The sequence below is a fragment of the Schistocerca cancellata genome, chromosome 1 (assembly GCF_023864275.1).
Source record: "Schistocerca cancellata isolate TAMUIC-IGC-003103 chromosome 1, iqSchCanc2.1, whole genome shotgun sequence".
Classification (NCBI taxonomy): domain Eukaryota; kingdom Metazoa; phylum Arthropoda; class Insecta; order Orthoptera; family Acrididae; genus Schistocerca; species Schistocerca cancellata.
In genome coordinates, this window is record NC_064626.1 from 216,214,463 (window position 1) to 216,235,866 (window position 21,404).

At 40.3% G+C, this 21,404-nt stretch overlaps 1 pseudogene; it reads right to left on the reverse strand.

The window, feature by feature from the left end:
* LOC126165132 (maltase A1-like) overlaps positions 1 to 21,404 on the reverse strand; it is a 103,495-nt pseudogene that overhangs the window by 23,471 nt on the left and 58,620 nt on the right.

A 21,404-nucleotide genomic window follows, 5' to 3' on the forward strand; every position in this document is an offset into this window, starting at 1 on the left:
CCAACCTTGTGTTAATGCTCTGAAAAGCTAATCATTTGCGTATCACAGCATCTTCTTCCTGTCGGTTAAATTTCGCTTCTGTAGCACGCCATCTCCGTGGTTTAGCAATTTTATTGGCCAGTAGTGTATTTTTCGTAGGTGGGAGGACTGTAAAAGGGTCCTTTCGGCCTCTCTGGCTGTTTCAGTTAATGTTCGACTAAAAAAATTCAACTATTTTTAAGAACGTGATTAATACTAGAACTTCTCCCCCCCTTCCATCCTGTTTTCTCCCCACCAACCCTCTCCCTACCTCCCTTCTCCCCCCCCCCCGAGTCATTTGTATTCCCCTCCTCGGCCTTCCCCTCTCCCTGTCGCGTCTGCCCAGCATCCCCCACCCCTCTTATGGGTCCTCATCCTCCATCGGCTCCTTTCCCGCTCCCCCCCCCCCTTCGCTTTTCCTCTCCTTCCCCCTTTTTTATTTTCTCATCATCTGTCCAGTTTCCCCCCACCTGCTCTCGGCTGTGGTATGTCACAATTGCCAACTTTTTAGTGCAGTTTTCCAGTGACTGTTGAGTGTTGTTCGTCTTTCTCGTGTTGCGAACAGAAACCATGCTGTCGCTAGGTGTGAATTTTATGTCTTTTGCGAACAGAAACCAGACTGTCGCCGTGTTTTTTTTAATTGTCTGTCTATTGTTTTACCTGTCTGCTTCGTATGTATTTTATTAGCATCATCATCCCTCTATTCTATGTTTTAAGTTCCACGACTTTTTTCTCCATGTTACTCTTTAAGTCTCCGATTTTATCGCCTGCTTTTATTATTTATTCTCTTCATCTTTTTAACAAAGTCTGTAGGCTGAAGAGTGGCATACTAAGCTGCTGCCAGCCCGCCCCCTTCAGGGGGAATCGAAATTCAATAAAGAAAAAAAAAACCTAGAACTTCTAGAGCAATTAATCCAAATATTTTGTAATACTAAGTACGAAACATACGAGGGGGAGCCATAAACTTCGGTTATCACCTCTAAACCACAAGCTGCAGTAATGAAATTTGGTGATGGGGTTATACACTCTTGCTTGTTCGCCCGTCATTGTGACACCTTTTTCCCAAGATAAATGAGTTAACGAACACATGGGTGCGGAAGTCTTCATTTTGCTATTCACAAAATGTTCACTTCATAAATGACCTCGTCGTCATTCTGCAAATTCCAGTCACTTAACGTTGTCTTTATCAGTAGAAAGAGGAAGCAGTCATTTTGTTTGTCATGTCAAAGAGAATTCGAGAGCGAGAAAAATTTGATAACGTAAATCAGCAGCAGGCCAAACACCTCGCCAGTTTCCGTCAGATCACCAAAGTTAAGCACGAAATTATAATATATTAATACCGTCATCTGCGCACGGGCGTTGATAAAGATCAGGGGGGACAGGTGAAAATGTGTATCCCGATCGGGACTCGAACCCGGGATCTCCGGCTACTATGGCAGACGCTGTATCCATCTGAGCCACCGAGGGCACAGATGACAGTGCGACTGCAGGGACTATTTCGCGCACGCCTCCCGCGAGACTCACATTCTCACCTTGTATGTCCACACGCTACATTCGTAGTGTCTCACCTCAACACACTCATTACTCGTGGAAGACATTCTTCGAAGTCCCGTAAGAGTTCGGGGAATATGTGTGCATCCACACAGAAGAAGAAGGTCATGGCCGGTATCGCCAGAACTACACTACTGGCCATTAAAATTGCTACACCATGAAGAAGACGTGCTACAGACGAGAAATTTAATCGACAGGAAGAAGATGCTGTTATATGCAAATGATTAGCTTTTCAGAACATTTACACATGGTTGACGCCTGTGGCAACACCTTCAACGTGCTGACATGAGGAAAGGTTCCACCCGATTTCTCATATACAAACAGCAGTTGACCGGCGTTGCCTGGTGAAAAGTTGTTGTCTCGTGTAAGGAGGAGAAATGCGTACCATCACATTTCCGACTTTGATAAAGGTCGGATTGTAGCCTATCGCGATTGCGGTTTGTCGTATCGCGACATTGCTGCTCGCGTTGGTCGAGATCCAATGACTGTTAGCAGAATATGGAATCGGAGGGTTCAGGAGGGTAATACGGAACGCCGTGCTGGATCCCAACGGCTTCGTATCACTAGCAGTCGAAATGACAGGCATCTTATCCGCATGGCTGTAACGGATCGTGCAGCCACGTGTCGATCCCTGAGTCAACAGATGGGGACGTTTGCAAGACAACAACCATCTGCACGAACAGTTCGATGACGTTTGCAGCAGCATGGACTATCAGCTCGGAGCCCATGGCTGCGGTTACCCTTGACGCTACATCACAGAGAGGAGCGCCTGCGATGGTGTACTCAGCGACGAACCTGGGTGTAGGAATGGCAAAAAGTCATTTTTTCGGATGAATCCAGGTTCTGTTTACAGCATCGTGATGGTCGCATCCGTGTTTGGCGACATCGCGGTGAACGCACATTGTAAGCGTGTATTCGTCATCGCCATACTGGCATATCACCCGGCGTGATGGTATGGGGTGCCATTGGTTACACGTCTCGGTCACTTCTTATTCGCATTGACAGCACTTTGAACAGTGGACGTTACATTTCAGATGTGTTACTACCCTTGGCTCTACCCTTCATTCGATCCCTGCGAAACCCTACATTTCAGCAGGACAATGCACGACCGCATGTTGCAAGTCCTGTACGGGCCTTTCTGGATACAGAAAATGATCGACTGCTGCCCTGCCATCACATTCTCCAGATCTCTCACCAATTGAAAACGTCTGGTCAATGGTGGCCGAGCAACTGGCTCGTCACAATACGCCAATTACTACTCTTGATGTACTGTGGTATCATGTTGAAGCTGCATGGGCAGCTGTACCTTTACACGCCATCCAAGCTCTGTTTGGCGCAATTCCCAGGCGTATCAAGACCGTTATTACGGCCAGAGGTGGTTGTTGTGGGTACTGATTTCTCTGAATCTATGCATCCAAACTGCATGAAAATGTAATCACATATCAGTTCTAATATAATACATTTGTACAATGATTACCCATTTATCATTTGCATTTCTTCTTGGTGTAGCAATTTTAATGGCCAGTAGTGTATATACTTATATGGATATGGTGTCTGTTCTTTCGGACATGCCTATCAGCTGACGATGAGGCAGTGGTCGGTTGGTACCGCTGGACCTTCCGAGGCCTATTCAGATGGAGTTCAGTTTACTTTGTAAATAAGCAGCATGCGTAACTGTGTCCTGTGCAGAATGAGCCAGGACACGGTTGTACAGCGGAAACACCTACAACATACAGCTGCCCAGGAGGGTTATTTACATTCTCCGACAACCTTATCCAGATATCGTCCAACCATTTCAGTAATATGCTCCTATGATGGTTTGCCGTTTAAGAGTATCACGGATCAGAATAAGGGAAGAAAGTAGTTTCTTTTTTTTTCTTTCTCTTTTGTTAAGCTCGCACTAGCACAATATCAGCGAAAAGGTGACATAGCTGTGCACCAGAAAGAAACAGTCAACACTGTAAATCCCCACAGGCATGAGCCACGTTCCTACATTGGCACCAATCACTAGGTGTAAGTTACACATTCAGCAGAACGTCCACTGAGAGAGGGAGACGTACTATTTAGCTCTTGTTACATGGAGCAGCAAGCTATACCTCTAATGCAATAATACCTATCAGTGACTTGAGAGTGCAGTTAAGAGCCTGTAACAAACAATTTAGCAAACACGGTGGAACGAGGAGCTCTGGCCACGAGTAAAGAAGTGGGCTACATTCGGTCATAACGAACAGAGCCTTACAGCATTGCCTCCTTCCCGTCCTCATACATACCGCACCTGTCCAGCTCTGACTTCAGCTGATATTAGGCTTGATGGCATTTATACCGAAGCTCTTACGGTGTAGTGACATCCATCTACTAGGTGTTTCGGCACTTCTCATGAACATACTGCTTGCGTTTCCCGAGATAAAAAGATGCAAATAATCATGACCTGCCTTTGTGCACTTCACATTTGTCGCCTGTCAAATCGCTGGTGGGAAGATTGAGGATCTTCCACCATCAGTACATATCATCATGTGTATCGCAGAAACATCACCGTCGCTGCTGGGTGAGGAGGCCAAGCGGTGCCTCCGTTTTGATCATCACTGCAGGCACTTCTGGGTGCCAGGGCCGACCTGTCTGGTGTAGCCAGGATCATCCAAATGCAAGACTTTGAACAGAATTGGGAGAACCAAATAGCCAAGCTTTTATAAGAAAAATAGCATTTTTGGTGCGAATCGGACAAGGCATGAGCCAGTCCTGTTTGAATAGTGTCCATGCAGTCATGCGCGCAGCGGAAACAGTGCAGAACGGAAATCCGAGGGTCATGGGTTCGATCCTCTACGCTGAAACTCATTGTTATTTTCAATTTTTATGTCACTTACACTGAAAATACATTGAAATAATGCTGAATATACTGTATTCATTAATACAATGCTTGCCACCCAGAACGCAACAGCCTGAAGGAAGCTCCAGTTCACGTGAAATTTGCAGCATGCGTTTGCGGCGACGAGGGATGCATATAATTAGCATTTCATCTCAGGCGCAGATCACGGGCGCCAGCAGCGCCACCTACAAGCACTGTTTAAAGGGAGAGCAGACGGCCGTGTGGACGTACTGGAATTGTTATTCCTTTCTGTTGTTTTACGTAAACAGCTTCAGTATGCCTCATAAAAGACAGCGAGCGTCTATAGGGACAGAAATTGGTGATCGTGTAGGACGGAACCAAGCAACTGTGTTGCGGATCTGTAATCGTTCGGTGCAATAGGGAACGACAGACCGACGGCATTAATTGCATCCTCCTCGTTGCATCACTATACGTGACTGCAGTCGTATTGTGCACACGGATCGCTCTGCCACATCACGAACCATATCACAACAAATTCGGTCTGCTGCTCAACAAGCAGTGACCGCGCGAACCGTTCGGCGTCGTTTGTAGCAGAGAGTCAACACAACAGCCGATTGCGCCGGCGATGGTGCAATGAATGACGGGAATGGAAAACCAAATGGAGCGACATTACTTTTACTGACGAATGCGTGCACGACCACGATCGTCGGATTGCAGTCTGGAGAGACACAGTGGTCAGAGACCGTTTAACTGTTGCCTTATACATCACCACACTGGTCCTGCATCCGGTATTATGGTTTTGGGTGGTATTGGATTCTACTCCCGCACAGTCCTAGTTCGCACTGCCGGTACATTAAGGGGCTCCGGAACGCCCTATACTTGCAATGTTAAAATAACGCTTATAAATTACATCTTTCCTCACAAAGTATTTGAGGTAGGAAGTTGATCTTTTTACAGATTATTTATTGGAATATGGGCTACAACTTAACACAGGGATTTTACAAAATTTTACTTCAGTTATTAAAGATGATTTTTTTTCAATTGTAATGAAAATTCACAACATTGTTTTGCAATTTTTTATTTATGTATTCAAAAATATTCAGTTTTTTGGAAAAAGGCTGTGTTAAATTATGCAGAAGGTACTGTGTAACATTTACTGAAAGTTTGAAACAAATATGTTTGGAAGATCCTTAGAAAACACGTAATTAGTATGAGAAAATAAAAGTTTTGGGAATCGAGCGACAAAGATTGGATTAACTTTTTAGTGCATTCCAGGTCCATAGGATGGATTATCTTCATCCTCTGCAAACTCCTCCTCCAGCTTCCTCTTGTTTCTCCTCCTGTTTACTCTTGCTTGTATTTCTAGACTCTTTACAGCCCTGTCTGCAACCCGAAGGCGTTCCTTGTCTAAAGCAAGCATCGCTCGTACCATATTAGAACCTATCTTCATTCCCATATTTCTAACTACCATACACCTTACAATGTTGCCATCATTGAAAGTCGCAACAGCAACTTTACTTTTACTCATTATTATACTTCAACAAAACAGAGACTCAAGAAACAGAATTAATTACGAATATTTTCGAGATAACGACAGAGTAAATAAACATGAAACAATCGACAATCACACCAGCGATATATATTGAACCATCACAGGTTAGCCACAACACATACTTTATCTCACATCACTAAAATGTACCTGATGAACACGGACGTTAATAATAACACCATTTGACAGCAGTTCAACAGCGCCACAGTGGGTCACGCCCATGTACAACACATTTCAAAAAAAATTTAAAAATACTTGTAGTCTTCGAAATTGAATAAATTGTATATCTATTAAAAGGTAATATTCTGCAGATTCAGAAAACGCAAAAAAGTAAAAATTGAACTTTTCATGATTTTGAGCCTTTCCGGAGCCCCTTAAACAGATAGCGTTACACATCTGAAGTGTTGGAGGGTTTTGTCCCTCCGTACCTTTGGAACTTGCCGACGGCCAAATTTCAACAGGATAATCCGCGACCACACGTTGGACGCAGCGTTCAAGACTTCTTCATCGTCCATCGGATTGAACTGCTGCCTTGGCCTCCAAGTTCTTCCGATCTCTCACCTACTGGTACCGATAACGCCTGGTCGACGATTGCGGAACGACTGGCTACGGCACCAGATTAACTTTGGCAATACGTGGAAGCAGCGTGGACTACTATACACCAACAACACATCTAGAGCCTCTTTGATTCAGTGCCGAGGTGTTTAGCAGAGGTTATAGCCAACAATGGCGCAACACTCAATGTTAATTTCATCATATTCCTCACTTCAAAAATGGCTCAAATGGCTCTCAGCACTATGGGACTTAACATCTGAGGTCATCAGTCCCCTAGAATTTAGAACTACTTAAACCTAACTAACCTAACGACATCACACACATCCATGCCCAAGGCAGGATTCGAACCTGCGACCGTAGCGATCGCGCGGTTCCAGACTGAAGCGCCTAGAACCGCTCGGCCACCAGCGGCCGGCTCTTCCTCACTTCACATGGGGCAGTATTTTCAATGACGTGATCTTTGTACTACAGGTTACCTTCCAAATCAGTTTGGTTGGGACATCTCCAGTTCTTCTTCGTGTTGCAGTCTGGATATTGAAAGGTGGCCACACTGAGCCATAGCCACAGCGCCAGAGATCGCGCCAGAGAGTTTTGTTCGGCCGCCTCCACTGGCAGTGATTATTGAGAAGTAGCGGAGTGCAGTGCTTGTCGAGAGGTCGTGGTGGAGAGTGCTTGTCGAGATGTTGTAGTAGGAAGTGCTTGTTCCATGTTTTATGCAGTTGTTTGATGGGCTAGACAACAGATGTTGTTCTAATGGAGATTTTGTAATGATTAGAGCGCTTTTCATCCATATATACGAAGGTAACAAACTCGCTTTTTTTTCATTATTTCAGTGTCTTGAATAATGCGTCATTACAGGTTCAGTCAACAAAGCATCTGGCTCGTGTTCTTGTGTTAGAGTGTAAGTCTGGTTTTCTTGCGTAATTATAGTGTTTCTATTTTTTTTAATTACTTCAATATAAATTGTACTTAAAATTTCTTATCTTATTGAAGAAGAACCGTGCCAGATGTGTACGTTGAGTCATACTTCACACACAGAACAGTTACACTTGTGTTTTGGTTTCGTAGGTTTTATAGTTGCTGGGGATTTAATTAATTAATTGTGTTAACGAAAATTTTCATTTCATTCTTTGTTGTTGTTCTATGCAGTCAGATTGCGTACTAAAACTAGTCAGGGCCAACCGTTTACGAGGCTGCGTAACCGGACAGACAGTAAAATTATTTTCATAAAAATTTAATAAAGCCCCCATGCACGTGGCGACCGCTGCTTCGGATCGTCCCTTGGAATTTTTCTGATTGTAAAAATAGTAGACAGTAGTATTGTTGTAGTAATTTGTAGTTTAGTAATTGTAGTCTATATTGCATGTGTAGATTTTGTAGTTGAACATTTGCAGTTGTCTTGTCATTCTTCTGACGGTATTTTTGCAGAATTTAATTTTTGTTGTCTTGTACACGGGTTTGACAATTTGGTGCAGTTAGGAAGATTTCATTTGTTCGTTAATCGTGTTTGAGGGAAGCATTTCGTGTGAATTATATTGTTGATGATAAAGTGTCATTGTGTGTAATTTTCATATAGTGACGAGTTTTGTATATTTTGTAAATGATTACGCGATCGATGAAAAAGGCAAAAATAATGGATAGTCAGAATCACTAAATTGTTGACATGGCGAACTCGCCAACACAGGACAACAGTATGATGAATAATGAAGTTGAAAACAATTTAATAAGTCGGGAAAATAGTCCGGAACCAGTTCAAATTTTTTCACAATCAAAAAATTTTCAGAATACGAGATTAACGACAGAAGATTCTGGGATAGTATCGAACACAGATAGCTTTACTGCTATGACGAAGGAAGTTAGTTTTACGGGAAATGTTAGGGGCGAAAAGAATTTCGAACAAGTTAATATGGAGCAGTTGATGAGTGCAATATCAAATTTTCGATCTGAATTAAAAACAGATATAGGAACAATTAAAACTGAGATAGGAACAATTAAAACTGATATGGGAACAATGGAAACACGGTTAGACTCACGAATAGGGACATATTTCAAAAATATGAAAGATGAATTAAAGAAAGAAATTAGAGAAGAAGTACAACCGATTTTGAATGCTCACAATAATAGATTAATTGCAGTAGAGATTAGACAAAAGGAACAGGATAGAGAACAGGAAGAAAGAGATCGCGTGATAGTACAAAAATTTTCAGAATTAAATTTACAACGTGCACACGATAAGGAAGAAATACTTGAAAGAATAGAGGAATCCGTACCAAATGACAGAATAAATAACCTAACACAACAATAGGAACAGTTAACTAATAAATGTGTTAATACTGAATACCGAGTCGTGACACTTACGGAAGACGTAAATAAACAGAAAGAACAAATAGGTCATTTATCGGAAAGAGTTGAGGAGATTTCAGATAAATTGACAAGTCTTAGCTGAAATGGGGACAGAGATTCAGATGATACAGCTCCATTGCCATTTTCAGAAACCGAAGAGTACCAGAACATAAATAAGCATGTTGAAAAACAGGGAAAATTTAATGAACGCGTTAAAAGGGAAGTTGAGACATTACGAAAGCAAGTCAAACAAATCGAAGGCGAAATTGTAGGGAAAGACAGTAGAAGAAATTTAGAATCACAGATAGCAGAGGGGTTTGAAGAAAGTAATTTGTTTCATTTACGAGAAGCAACAAGAGAGCGCCAGGCGCGCGAACTTGACAATAATCGACATTGGGACTGGGACAGACGCGGTAGGTCTTTGTCGCCACGAGGCGAAAACTTTGACTGTAAACACTTTTTGACTGTTCGGAAATTTAAGATCTTCCGCAATTCTAAGAATGACATACATCCATGTTCATGGTTAGATCAATTTATGTACGCACTCCCACCAAATTGGCCACTAAGTCACAAACTGGAATTTATGTGTGGATATTTAGAAAACGAACCGGCGACGCGGATGCGTGCACTCATTAGAGATTGTAATAATCTAAATGATTTTTATCATGCATTTCTATCGGCATATTGGTCCGAAAACACGCAAGACAGAGTCAAACACAGTCTTATTATGCAGCGTAATTTTAAACAGTCTGAGTTCCGCACGCCGGCAGAATACTTTGAAGACATGATTCGCAAGAATCAGTTCCTTTCCAACCCTTACAGCCCGACTGAATTAATTCGCATTTGTTTAACTAAGCTGCCACAATCCATAAGACAAATTGCTTTAGCCGGAAGATGTAAAGACGACATTGAGACTGTTAAGACTTTGTTACAAGAACTTGAGTATGACAACGACGACGGGACTTCTTGTAACTTTTTCAGTAACAGTAATTACAATAGATTATCAGAGAAAAGGGATAGTGATAGGAACGGGCGTTATATGGGTAATTTTGAGAATGACAGACGTAACAGACAGGACAATAGATACCAGTCTTATGACAATAACAGACGTTCTAACAGAAATTACACAGGCAATTATAATATCGGTAATTCGTACCAGAATGATCAATCATACGGAAACAGTAATCGGTATCATCAAGACAGAAATTATTCATACAGTATATAGAAATTCTTACCACAGAAATAACCAGGGTAGTAGATACAACAATAATTTCAGAAGTGACAGTCGAAATTACACAAGAAGTAGTTATGCAGACAGACAGGAAAACAGAAGTTTTAATAACAGACACAACCAAAAATTTGTATCTAACAGACAGGAGGGACCTAATTGGCATCCTCCACGTGACAGAACTTCAGAGAGACAAGTGCAAATCGTAGAAATGGATCCGCGAAATGACGCGAATAATCAAAGACGTGACGCAAATAATCGACAATGACTTGTAGCTTCGGCTTCTGGCAGCAATATAGACGGTTCAGAAAGTAATGACACTACGACTTTACACTACGTTCGCCTGGAAGACATAAGAGACATTTTGCTAGACGAAAAGAAAAATAATGTAGACGCATTTTTACATCCTGTTATTGAAGTATGTGTGGGTAAGAATAAGTTCACTGCAATTTTAGATTCTGGGAGCCCATTGAACGTCATTAGTGAATCAGTTTTTCGTATATGTGAAAGAACTATTGCCTGTCCTGTGTTACCTATTTCTAAAACTACAATTCGAGGAGCGATTTCTGGAAAAAGTGTGGAAGTTAAACAACAGACCAACCTAAATTTCATTTGTCAAGGATACGAATTTTCTGCTAATTTTATTATTGTTCCATTACTCAACACGCAAATTATATTAGGTATAGAGTTTCTTAACGCACATAAAGCAATTTTGAACTTTAAAGAAGGAAGTGTGAATTTGACTGTTGCCGGAATGCCGAAATGTTTGAAATTTTTCGAGTGTTTAGCAAGATCTGAATCAGACACAAAATGTTTAAGGTTTCTCACTTATGATGTTTTCGTTGAGCATTATGACGACAATGTGTTCATTCATGACAATGACAATAGATACAGGGACGCGATGGATGATATAATTAATAGCGAAGAGTTAATTAATGAAAAGGTTCAGAAAGCTGAAGTGCCAGATGACGTTGCAAGAGAAGAGCTGCACCAAATTTTGACTTCACATGCTACAGTATTTAGTCATCACACAGGAACTATACAAGGCTTACAATATTTATTTAAAGTAACAGAACACACACCATTTCGCGGGAAAACGTACGCTATTCCTTTGGCTTACAGAGACAAGGTTAAGAATGAACTTCAATACATGTTAGATCAGGGCATTATTGAGCCAGCAGTCAGTCCTTATACCAGCCCAATACACGTTGTTCTTAAAAAGGATGGGTCAATTCGTTTGGTTCTGGATTCCAGGCAGATAAATAATATCATCATTCCTTAAACTGACCGTCCACAAAATTTAGATGAACTTCTTCAACATTTCCATGGAATTAAAGTTTTATCCACGATTGATATGCGCGCAAGTTTTTGGCAAATAGAACTCCACCCTGATTGTAGAAAATACACTGCCTTTTTAGCCTTTGGTAACTGTTACCAGTTTCGGAAATTACCGTTTGGACTTACCGTATCTTCAGCAGCATTCATTCGTAGTTTAAACGAAATTTTACCTGTTCATATTCGTGACAATATTTCTTCATATGTTGACGATATTCCTATTGCTAACCGTTCTTGGAGTGAGCACAACAAAATTTTGGATTCATTATTACGTATCTTTGTAAGAGTTGGCATTACTGTGAACTTGGAAAAATCTGAATTTGGTCGTTCTCAGGTGAAATTTCTCGGTCACATTATTTCTACACAAGGTATTCTCCCTGATCCAGAGAAGCTAGACGCAATTCGTAATTATGGTGTTCCTACCACAAAACGTGATGTTCGTAGTTTCCTTGGTGTCTGTAATTTTCTTAGACGCTTTGTTAGATTGGACGATTTGGCCACACCTCGTTTATGTGAACTGTCTGGTAAGAATTCTAATTGGTGTTGGGATGAGGAAGCTCAGTCAGAATTTGAACAACTTCGTGATGCTTTAGTTGCTGCTCCACTTCTTTCACACCCGGATTTATCTAAAGATTTTTGTCTGGCGACGGACTCATCATACAAAGACCTAGGTGCACACTTATTTCAAGAGATAGAAGAAAACGGCGTTGTAGTACAGAAAACTATTGCATTTGGAAGTCGTGTTCTCTCTAAATCAGAAAAGAATTATTCGATTACGGAACTTGAAGCTTTGGCTGTTGTTTGGGCTTTTACAGAATTTCGGACATTTTTGTTTGGCAGACATACTAAGGTTTACACCGATCATCGAGCTCTGGAATTTCTTATGTCAACAAAATTAACTCATGGAAGATTGTCACGATGGGCGCTGTACCTACAGGAATTTGATTTTAGTATTGTTTACATACAGGGATCTTCAAATAATATTGCTGATGCTTTATCACGTGCACCTATGGGTTTGAAACAAAGTGCCAAAGAGGACTGCAAAGAAAACAATTATTGTTTGATGTATATTCAAGGTGTTGCGTTCGAAAATTTTATTTCGTCTTCGCTCCAGGACATCGCTAAGGAGCAAAATAAGGATCCAATCTGGAAGGACATTAAGGAGAAGTGGAGGAGAAAGGAAAGCGTAGCGATTAGACAGCATTATTTAGTTCGCAATGATATTCTTTTTAAACGAAAATCGGTCGACAACTCTGTTTGGTTAGTTTGCATTCCTGATGAGTGGGTCAATAAATTGATTTGGTACACACATTTCAGTTATGCACACTTTGGTCCCAGAAAATGCTTTCATAAATTACGAGAAAATTGCTACTTCAGTAATATGGAAAAACGTATTCGATCTGTTCTTGCCAAATGCAAATTATGTCAAAAGGCTAAGTCGCCAACTATTTCTCACAGAGCACCGTTGTTTCCTATCATTCCAGCGAAATTAAAGGACATGGCTGCAGTCGATTTGTTCGGTCCAGTGGTTCATTCTACTAATGGTTCTGCGTACATTTTCGTAGCAGTGGAACTGACATCAAAATATGTGTGTTTTACACCTTTACGCAAAGCAACAGCTCGTTCAGTATCTAATGCTTTCATCAAACATTTTCTTAAAGAAGTGGGTCATATTGATAAGGTTATATCAGATAATGGATCACAGTTTCGTTCTAAAATTTGGCTTTGTACTCTACGGCGTCGTAAGATTAAACCAATTTTCATTTCACTTTTTCACCCTCAATCTAATGCTTCATAGAGATGGATGAAGGAAATCAATAAATTGTGTCGACTTTATTGTCATCAGAATCACAGAACATGGGATCAGTATCTTCATATTTTTCAAAACATTCTAAATGAACTCCCTAATGATTCAACTTCTTTACCGCCTATACTGATATTAAAAAACAAAGCACCGACAAATCGCATTTCTGAAATCGTTCCTTTTCCGCCTACATGTAAACTGCGGCATTCTGAAGTTGTCAACCTGGCTCTATGAAATATTGCATCTGTGGCTGCTAGAAGAGAGAAATCAGCTAATCGTCCTGGTCGTTTAAAAACCTTGTCAGTTGGTCAAAAGGTGTTAATTAAGTCTCACCGTTTGTCTCACAAAGGAAAAGGCTTGTGTCGCAAATTTTTTCTGCTTTATAACGGTCCATATAGAGTTCGCAAAATCATTCATGATAACACTGTCGAAGTAGAAACTCTTAAATCTCGGCGCTCTAAGGGAATACATCACATATCGAACGTTAAAATTTTTGTGGAATGACATACTTTTGAGAACCCAACAGTTATACGTAAACATGCAGAGAATACAAGGATACCGCGCTGTGTTTTGGCGGCGGCACATACTCAAAGCAACAGTCAAGTCTGCGCGCCGCACAAGGCAGTCGTTGACCGTAAACAATTACTTCCTACGTCAAGCGCCTACAGCTGATCGAGCGCTCAGTGCGAATGCACTGACAGCCGTAAACAAATACACAGTCTAATTTCTCCGATTAAAATCAGTATAAAGCTATAGTGACTTGATAAATTATGTTACTAACGTTCAGTATATTTCAGGATACGGTTGTATAAAATATTTAAGACCTTCAGGTAAATTCTGTATGTGTCCGACGTTAAGAGGACTTGCTATCGAGAAAATTTCAGGAAGAATGTAATTTCGAAAAAAAAGTAATAAATCAAAAAGGTAACTATTAATTGAGTTTATTTTTCAGGTAACATATTTCCACTTAGGTACGTACTTTAGACGTAATTTGCTGCTCCCGATTACGTGATTCATACTTTGTGCTAAATTTCATGTTCTATGAATTTACTTGTGAAGCGACGTGCTTGCGTACATTAACTGATATTGACAATGATTGATTAATGAACAGGGTTGTTACTTGTGTATATTATGCATCGCTTGGCTGCACTGCTTTTTCACTGATGTCATATTTTTTTATTATGTGCCTGCTGTGCCTATTTATTTAAATTATAATTGTCACCTGATTAGTTGTGCTGATATGGTTATGTATGTAGGTTACACTTTGTGATTTATCTGCTTGCGCCTTCATGTTTACTTATTAAGATTACATATGAACATTTATTTGCTTATGCTGATATGATGCTAATGACCTGTTTATTATGTAAGATACCTTTTTGCTGCTTTTCGTATGGATTGCATATTAACACATTTCTGTTTTTTTGTCATAACTACTCTTTAATTTGGTATATAGAAATGCTGATATACGGTGTACGAACATGGACTTTAGGTTACACTATGGTACTAATTATCGATTGTTCGCTTGGCAGAGCCTCGTTGTAGGGATTGTGCTACATCCATTTGTTGACATTGTGTTCTCTACTGATATATTTACTCGCTATTGCATGTTTTGCTTACGCTCAGTGCTTTATATTTTTAAGATAAGAAAATGAACCGCTATAATTCTACGAACGACGTTGGTACAAGAAACTTCACTGAAGTCACATGAGCTGGAGGTTCTATGGAAGCTGTATAAATTAATGCTAATAGAAAGGAAGTTAACGACATGACACACCAACACTGAGTTTAGACCATTGACAGTTATTACACTGCATTCTTCGTGAGCAATTGAAATAGTAAGTGACACTTGACACAAGAAATACTCCACATGTTTGCTTCTGTTTTGCCATGATTCTTGAAGTGGTGTACACACTGTGAAATATTACGATTTATTCATTCAAAGTCTTATGTGATCGTTCATACTACGTACTCGCACCTACTTACTGAAAGTTATTCAAACTAAAGGCTGTTAGAGGTCATGTATGCATTTCTTTTATTTAATGATGGACAAGGTAATCAAAATGTATTTTATGATTCATAATGAGTAGAAGATTTGGGTCATATGGATTACACAGAGGTTGTGTGTGGACACTGTATCTTCGGATTGTATGGGATGCTGAATTGAAGTTTGCACTAGGATTTTGTCTGTACTTGTTCGAGGAGACTGACTAGAGGAAAGAGTTCTTATGGAAGTGAAATGATATTGGTGCTGAGGTTTATATGTATCGACGTATTGAAGAGGTATTATTGAGGTATTGAGATTATGTGAAGTTGATGATTATTGGAGTTTTCGTGGACAAGAGGTAAGATAAATAATATTGATGATAAGGTTTATATATATCGACGTACTGAAGAGGTATTATTGATGATATTGATGATAAGGTTTATATGTATCGAAGTAAGAGGTATTATTGAAGTATTGACACTATGTGATGCTGATGATTATTGGAGTTTTGGTGGATAAGAGGTAAAGTAAGTAAGGCACATTTTTTTTTTTTGTTGGTTTATATGGAACAAGGAGGATGAAGTTGGCAGACTAGATCACTTAAGTAGAAGGAAGATTGTCTACACACACACTTTGTTAAATCACTAAGCAGTATATACTTTTTTTGGAGAGAGAAAGCATTTGCATATCTTGGCACACTGGCAGTTGTTCAGCAACTGTACATTTTGATCTTGCTTGGCAAACATTGTCTTGACATGATGACTATGACGTTGACTAACTATTATTGACTGTTATACATTGCTGCCACTACTACTTGATACACATGATGAACATAAAATTTTGGACAGAATTCCATTTACACAGTTAACACTATTCAACTACACAGTAGCACTTAATGTGGATGAAAGATGAGTGAGTGTGTTTTGTGTGTTTTCCTTTTATAATCCCAGATAATTGATACCAACCTATCTCCTAAATATTATTTTACTTGTTTGTTGTGGCTTGCACTGACACCCATAAACATTATAGGTTTACTGTTATTCGTGTATTGTAATAGTTAAGATGACAATTATCTGATATCATTTGTGTGTTTATTATAATTTGTATGTTTAGTGTAAGAGCATTGAGACTAATTTTGTAAAAGCAATTGTGTGTGCATTCAAACTGTTGTTCACACCTGCACCTGTTCAACATTGATGTGGGACACTTAGAAATGTTTAATTTCTGCTGATGAACAGTGTGATTAGTGATAGTGAATATTATGGACTGTTACTTGCACTTTTTCTACATGATTGGTGCCACTAGGACATGTTTAATTTCTGTTGATAAACTCTGATGAACAGTGTGATTGGTGATAGTGAATATTATGGACTGCTGTCTGCACCTGTTCAACATTACTGGGTGCCACTGATGGTCTGCTTCTACTGAAATGTTGTCACTTGTTGGTGTCTGCACCTGCTCAACATTGCTGGGTGCCACTGATGGACTGCATCTATTGAAATAATGTCACTTGTTGGTGTCTGCACCTGTTCAACATTGCTGGGTGCCACTGATGGAACTGCTTCTACTGAAATGGTGTCACTTGTTGCTGTAGCACCTGTTCAACATTGCTGGGTGCAACTTATGGAACTGATTCTACTGATATGATGTCACTTGTTGGTGTCTGCACCTGCTCAACATTGCTGGGTGCCACTGATGGACTGCTTCTACTGAAATGTTGTCACTTGTTGGTGTCTGCACCTGTTCAACATTGCTGGGTGCCACTGATAGAACTGCTTCTACTGAAATGGTGTCACTTGTTGCTGTAGCACCTGTTCAACATTGCTGGGTGCAACTGATGGAACTGATTCTACTGAGATGATGTCACTTGTTGCTGTCTGCACCTGCTCAACATTGCTGGGTGCCACTGATGGAACTGTTTCTACTGAAATAATGTCACTTGTTGGTGTCTGCACCTGTTCAACATTACTGGGTGCCACTGATGGACTGATTCTATTGAAAAGATGTCACTTGTTGGTGTCTGCACCAGTTCAACATTGCTGGGTGCCACTGATGGAACTGCTACTACTGATGATGTTACTTGTTGCTCTCTGCACCTCTCAACATTGCTGGGTGCCACTGTTGGAACTGTTTCTACTGAAATGATGTCACTTGTTGGTATTTGCACCTGTTGACCATTGCTGGGTGCTACTGCGGGAACTGTCAATTACTTGTTTCTTGAACTATGGAAATCATTTATGTGAATATTTGTATAAACTGATTTTTTGTGTATTACTGTTTGTGAAATGTTATGAGACTCTTACCTGCACATATTCGTCATTGCTGACGCTATTGATTGAACTGTTTAACCACATAATACTTGTGTAAACTATTATGTAAAGTCACATGTATGAAAGAATTTGTATTCCTTACTGTATTTTATATTTTAGGTTATTGTAAGGTCAGTGCAAAGCCAAAATTTTATCTAGTTATGTGATATTTACGTATTAATATTATCTTTTATTTTTGTTTGTATTTTTTTGGACGAATTTGGTGGTATTTTCACCACCAATGCTGGCAAAAATACCATCAAATTCTAGCCTGTGGAGGAGGGGCATATGAAAGGTGGCTACAATGAGCCATAGCCACAGCGCCAGAGATCGCGCCAGAGAGTTTTGTTCTGCCGCCTCCACTGGCAGTGATTATTGAGAAGTAGCGGAGTGCAGTGCTTGTCGAGAGGTCGTGGTGGAGAGTGCTTGTCGAGATGTTGTAGTAGGAAGTGCTTGTTCCATGTTTTATGCAGTTGTTTGATGGGCTAGACAGCAGATGTTGTTCTAATGGAGATATTGTAATGATTAGAGTGCTTTTCATCAATATACAGGGTGTTTCAAAAATGACCGTTATATTTGAAACGGCAATATAAACTAAACGAGCAGCAATAGAAATACACTGTTTGTTGCAATATGCTTGGGACAACAGTACATTTTCAGGCAGACAAACTTTCAAAATTACAGTAGTTACAATTGTCAATAACAGATGGCGCTGCGGTCTGGGAAACTCTATAGTATGATATTTTCCACATATCCACCATGCGTAGCAATAATATGGCGTAGTCTCTGAATGAAATTACCCGAAACCTTTGACAACGTGTCTGGCGGAATGGCTTCACATGCAGATGAGATGTACTGCTTCAGCTGTTCAGTTATTTCTGGATTCTGGCGGTACACCTGATCTTTCAAGTGTCCCCACAGAAAGAAGCCACAGGGGTTCATGTCTGGCGAATAGGGAGGCCAATCCACGCCGCCTCCTGTATGTTTTGGATAGCCCAAAGCAATCACACGATCATCGAAATATTCATTCAGGAAATTAAAGACGTCGGCCGTGCGATGTGGCCGGGCACCATCTTGCATAAACCATGAGGTGTTCGCAGTGTCATCTAAGGCAGTTTGTACTGCCACAAATTCACGAAGAATGTCCAGATAGCGTGATGCAGTAATCGTTTCGGATCTGAAAAATGGGCCAATGATTCCTTTGGAAGAAATGGCGGCCCAGACCAGTACTTTTTGAGGATGCAGGGACGATGGGACTGCAACATGGGGCTTTTCGGTTCCCCATATGCACCAGTTCTGTTTATTGACGAAGCCGTCCAGGTAAAAATAAGCTTCGTCAGTAAACCAAATGCTGCCCACATGCATATCGCCGTCATCAATCCTGTGCAATATATCGTTAGTGAATGTCTCTCGTGCAGCAATGGTAGTGGCGCTGAGGGGTTGCCGCGTTTGAATTTTGTATGGATAGAGGTGTAAACTCTGGCGCATGAGACGATACGTGGACGTTGGCGTCATTTGGACCGCAGCTGCAACACGGCGAACGGAAACCCGAGGCCGCTGTTGGATCACCTGCTGCACTAGCTGCGCGTTGCCCTCTGTGGTTGCCGTACGCGGTCGCCCTACCTTTCCAGCACGTTCATCCGTCACGTTCCCAGTCCGTTGAGATCCTTTATTGTATCGCTTTTCGGTCCTTTGGTTACATTAAACCTCCGTTGAAAACTTCGTCTTGTTGCAACAACACTGTGTTCTAGACGGTGGAATTCCAACACCAGAAAAATCCTCTGTTCTAAGGAATAAACCATGTTGTCCACAGCACACTTGCACATTGTGAACAGCACACGCTTACAGCAGAAAGACGACGTACAGAATGGCGCACCCACAGACTGCTTTGTCTTCTATATCTTTCACATCACTTGCAGCGCCATCTGTTGTTGAAAATTGTAACTACTGTAATTTCGAAAGTTTGTCCGCCTGAAAATGTACTGTTGTCCCAAGCATATTGCAACAAACGGTGTATTTCTATCGCTGCTCGTTTAGTTTTTATTGCCGTTTCAAATATACCGGTCATTTTTGAAACTCTCTGTATATGAAGGTAACAAACTCGCTTTTTTTTCATTGTTTCAATGTCTTGAATAATGCGTCATTACAGGTTCAGTCAACAAAGCATCTGGCTCGTGTTCTTGTGTTAGAGTGTAATTCTGGTTTTCTTGCGTAATTATAGTGTTTCTATTTTTTTTAATTACTTCAATATAAATTGTACTTAAAATTTCTTATCTTATTGAAGAAGAACCGTGCCAGATGTGTACGTTGAGTCATACTTCACACACAGAACAGTTACACTTGTGTTTTGGTTTCGTAGGTTTTATAGTTGCTGGGGACTTAATTAATTAATTGTGTTAACGAAAATTTTCATTTCATTCTTTGTTGTTGTTCTATGCAATCAGATTGCGTACTAAAACTAGTCAGGGCCAACCGTTTACGAGGCTGCGTAACCGGACAGACAGTAAAATTATTTTCATAAAAATTTAATTAAGCCCCCATGCAATATTTCCGAAAAGAATGTGGAAAGGAAAATTTATGGATTGCAAATAAATTTCCAGGAGGGGATAGTAAGGCGTACACGAGAAATCCGTATGTAAAATTAAATACTTATTTCTTTACAGTTGATGATTTAAACGTGCTGGTGTAATATTTTTCACGTCATCTTGCACACGTATTAATTCCGCATTTTTTCGATCACAATGTCGTTTTAAAATTTCTATAGAGAAACAAACCATGTTCACATTCATAAAAAGTTCAGTCTCATCGCACAGACAGGCAGAAAACCATGCGTACTGCATTATTTCGCCAGATACTGGCGACGATAGTTGTTGATGTGTAATGGACTGTATTTTGATGCAGACTTCCCGGGATATGATTTCATCTTCTCTCTCTATTTTATGAGCAGCTTTTTGATGAAATTCTTTACCTGACGATAAAAAAAGACATCGGAGGGTTACATTAGCTGCCAAAGGTTAAAACGAAACTAGCGGGATGCGAAGTCCTGTACGCTTTAATTAACATCTCTTCTTGGAATGTTACTTGCAGGGCCCACGTAGACGCTGTAAATAAAATCTTTTTCTGGAAAATTATTTGGAATCAGATTTTTTGCCTTTCCTTTTCATCCCTTTTATGAAAATATTAATGAATACAATTTACTTACCAACGTTTAGGTTTAACTAAGTAAGTAACGTAAAAACTGAAGATAAAAAGTGTTTTGGTGTAGGGACTCATACCCATGATCCTCGGACTACCGTTCTGCACCCTTTCCACGGCGTGTAATTGATGCTAACATAAAGTCCCCATGCCTAGTCCGATTATTTTTTTCTATAATCTTGGCACGTGGAGCTCCCATTTCCGTGCATGTACCACAACTTTGTACGAAATCAGTGATGACGAGCAGGCACGGTCTCCTTGTAAGAATGGTCCTCGCACTGACCAGTGTAACCACTGCCATCGAAACTGCGGCTTTTCACTTTTATTAACTGAATATTAATATCATGTATCCTGTATATCATTAAGATTGCTAAAATCATTTTTTTTTAAATGTTAAGTGCTATTTGTATTACTCGTGGTTGGTGATACAGTTTTCTCGTTATCATATTAGAATTCAACGCGCTAAAAGCACAAGGATTAGCCACTGTCATAAAAAATATTTCGATTACTAGTCTGTGTCATTTGAGACATCTACTTAGTAGCTAATTCCTTTCGTCCTGGTGGGAATATCGTCATGGTATAAGTTCATCGCGACATTGATAGTGTTCTGGAAACATCGTAATACACGACTGCTCAAGCCGCTCATGCCTGGGGGTGATTGGTCAGAAATAGTCTCAAGGTGCGCACATGTCGGGAAATGGTCTTGGAT